Consider the following 3761-nt stretch of genomic DNA (forward strand, 5'->3'; position numbering starts at 1 on the left):
GGGATTCACGTCTAAGTTTTGAGATTGTTCAGGTGTGTGACTTGTTGCAATAACCCCCTCCCTCCCTAAAACCTTGTCAAAAATACACAGAAAAAGGCGCATTGGTGCTTGTGACCTTCTACACCCCATACTGTACCTTTTAGAAAAAATCTCAATACTGTACAGTAGCTCAGGAGTACGTTTGTAGTTTTATACAGATACAGCAAATATCCAATCAAACGAGGGGAAACAAGCAGCAGAAAAGAATTTCTCTGCTCATAAGGTTTTAAAGTATGTACAGTTGTTGTTTTTTGTTTTTTTTTTGCTTTTGTTTGTTTGAGTTTGTTTATTTTTTTGTCCAGGGAAGGCTTTGCTTTCACATTCATCCACTCATACATGTCCATTTTACTGATCTGGGAGCTGCTGCTGGCCATTGAGCAGCTCCACTGGAACAATCGCCTGGTGTAAAAGTGCCTTGCTGGAGGGCACTGTGACAGTGGTTACCAAGGGAGGACTGAGCATTCCTCGATCTCTTTACTCCCCCCCCCCACTTTGTCCAGGGAATCAAACTTTTCCTCTTCCGCCCTCCATTCTGCAGTGACCGACCTCACACAAAAGCTCTATTTTTCATTTAATTCTTTCAATGTTTCATTGTTGCTTGGATATTATGGGTTTTGACCCGAGCCATGGAGTTGTCTACATCTGCAGATATTTTTATATCAATAGTATTATTATTTTTTAATTTTTCAATTTTCCATTTTCTTGAGACAATCGACTCGTTGTGTCAGTGCTGCTTCAGTTACTCTTGTCAGTTCAGTGCAAGTTTTGGGATGTGACTGTAAAGCAAATGTTAGTGTCACCAAGGTATCAGCAGAGTAAGAGTGAGAGGTTTAAAGGGCCGCCCAGCACACCTGGGTTGCGATTGGATGTTACTACCCAGCTGGTAGCCAAGCAGCCGATAAATGAGCCACTGACGATGAAGCATGAATGATTCAGCTGATGATCTGCTGATGCAGGCATGATTTTAGTGCTCTACCCAATCTAATGGTATATTGTGTTCAGTTTGGGAGACAAAATTGTAACACAAAATTCAGCAATTAATGTGCTTGAATTATCTAACCTTTTGAATATTTATTTTTTTAGTTTTTGGAGGTCCGAGCAGAAATATAAGCTCTTTGCCTCCTTGAGCAGCTTGTTGTTGACACTAACAATTACTACACTGAGTACTGAGTAGTAGTGACGAAGAAAACTAAATCCTCCTAAAAAAAACATTTTACTGGGATGCTGGTTTCAAATCTACACCAAAACAAAACAAAAAAACATTCCAGTTTCAGAAAATACATACATCAGTTTGGAGTTCAGTGTGTTACTCAAAGATCATTTGACATGTTGACAGGAGGAATGGTTAAACTGCCAGTCCTATGACATTATTGACAACCCTCTCTACGAGGGGGTGAAGGTCAAGGAGTCAATATCTGATCATAAACTAAGTATCTGAATATTGTTACTACAGACACAGTTTGTCTCTCAGTGTTTCTGTAGAATTTACTCTTTTCCACGATTTTATTCCCGACTCTTCTTCTCTTTTTTTAACTTTGCTAATGAGCAGATGGTTGCTGGATGATTTCCAGCCTGTGCAGGTTTACGCTTCCTCTGCCAGCAGACCACCTCATGTGTGGTAGCAAAAATGCAAGAAAAAAGTCAAACATTTTGTCCATTCAGGTCTGTCGCAGGCTGCTTCCTGATCAGATGGTTAAAGTCACATTAAAGCGACGGCAGGAGTAACTGAAGCTTTTGGGTGAAATCCTTCGTCAGGCAGAGACTGAAGCTGGTCTGTTCATCACTGCAGTGAAATGCCTCACTGGTATTGTTGCAGTCAATGGCTTCCTCAAAGAATATGGCCTCTGATTTTAAGCTATTAAAATGAAATACCTCTGAATGTACAAATGGCTGTCATGTTATTTCTGTAGACTGAGAAGATGGATAACCAGACACCAAGTTTCTTTCCTGTTAAGTATGATAGTGAAACACTCCTGATTTTGGAACATAAAAATCATGAAAAGTGTGGAATTATCCACAAAATAATGCTAGAGGTCGGTGAGAAAAGTACGTTTTGTTCTAATTTTGAGTGAACTTACCCTTTAATACAGTCTAGGACTGCAACCAACAACTATGTTCATTATCGGTTAATCTGCTGATTATTTCTCAATGAATTGTTTTGTCTATAAAATGGCAGAAAATAGTGAAAAATGTCTGTTATGATCTTCTACAGCCCAAAATATTTACTACCATGTATGACACAGAAAACTGTCAAAGTTTTTACATTTGAAAGGATGGAACCAGCAAAAGTTTGGTATTTTTGCTGAATAATTACTAAATTGGTCAAAGTAGTTGCTGATAAATTTTCTGTCAATCGACAAAATGACTAACCAAGAAATGGTCGCGGCTCCAACACAGCCTGTGTTGAAAAACGACCCTTATCCGTTAAGACATTCTCTTCAAAACGGGTTTGTTTTTAAAGATAATCAACCAACCGTCTGGCGTTTATGAATTCTTGTGACTTTTGGTGAGCTTGTGCAGAGATTCATTGTTCAAGTTTCTTTGTATAAACCAGTGAAAGTCTTTTGTCAAAGTTTGCCTCGTGCTATCTGCTTTTTGTTTGAGGACAGAGCTCTTGACATGTAACACTTAAACCAGTTAAACCAAACCAGTTATAACAGAAGATCAAAGATGACAGAGTCCTTCCCATCCAAGGTGCCTTTTGGTGTTTGAAGGTACTCCTCCAGCCTGTAGTTGCCTCTTTTTATTATACTGTATGTGTATGTTAATGTGCTCATGCAAAGCCTGCTGCTGCGTCAGCTTCAGTTCACTTCCTGTCTGTGATACCTTGTGTGTTCGTCGTCGGATGCTCTTTGTGAAATTGAGGACGATGAGACTGAAAGAATCTCTGCACTTAAAGACTGCTGTCGACTCTCCCGTCCCCGACCTCTGAACTCTGATGTCTCTGCAGTGATTTTTAGAGACTGAGAGGTCAAAGGGGAATTTTTTGGGAGTCAGAGGAGCTTGCTAACATTCTCCATGGATGTTTAAATCAGGACTCAACTGCTGTGTCTCTCTGCTGTCAAATAGCCTCTGTCTGTTTATGTTTCCTTTGTATTAAGGATGCACTGACACTGTAATCAGCCTTAAAAGATAATTCCAGTTTAATACAACTTGGGTCTCATTTTTGAAGTTTTGTTCATCATTCTTATCAGTAATATTGCAGTATAACACTGTATTCACCAATTTAATGGCTAAGACAAGGGATCTCAGACCAAAACAATGAGCACTAGGCTGACCAGACTCCATTTACCTAGAAGAGTAGTCGTAAGTAGAGTCTTTCCAAAGTCTTTCTATCAGCCATATATGCTTATTTGGACAAAATAAACCCGCAATTCACAGAGATAGATAAGAAAATAGCTGGCTGCCATGTAAGGTTAGCTAATCCTTGGGAACAAATTTTCCTGTCAAAGTACGTCCACCGAAAGTGCAACAACCTGAGCCACTGACAGGCTCAGATTCTTATCTGAGCCTTAAGTGTCTGACAACATCATGGGAGACAACAAAGGATCCGTACAGAGATAGACCTTTTGTTTAACCAGACACAGTCATAATCACCATAGATAAATGTGGTACTTTTACCTCGCATAACTTAACAACTTCATTCTGATTGGAAAGAAACAAAATAAAACTCACCAAAACCGTCTTTATTAGCGTTTCCACTGTTCCAACAATCACAGACT

This window comes from Morone saxatilis, unplaced genomic scaffold (genome assembly GCF_004916995.1).
Source record: "Morone saxatilis isolate NCDOM2014 unplaced genomic scaffold, NCSU_SB_2.0 Contig20, whole genome shotgun sequence".
Taxonomy (NCBI): domain Eukaryota; kingdom Metazoa; phylum Chordata; class Actinopteri; family Moronidae; genus Morone; species Morone saxatilis.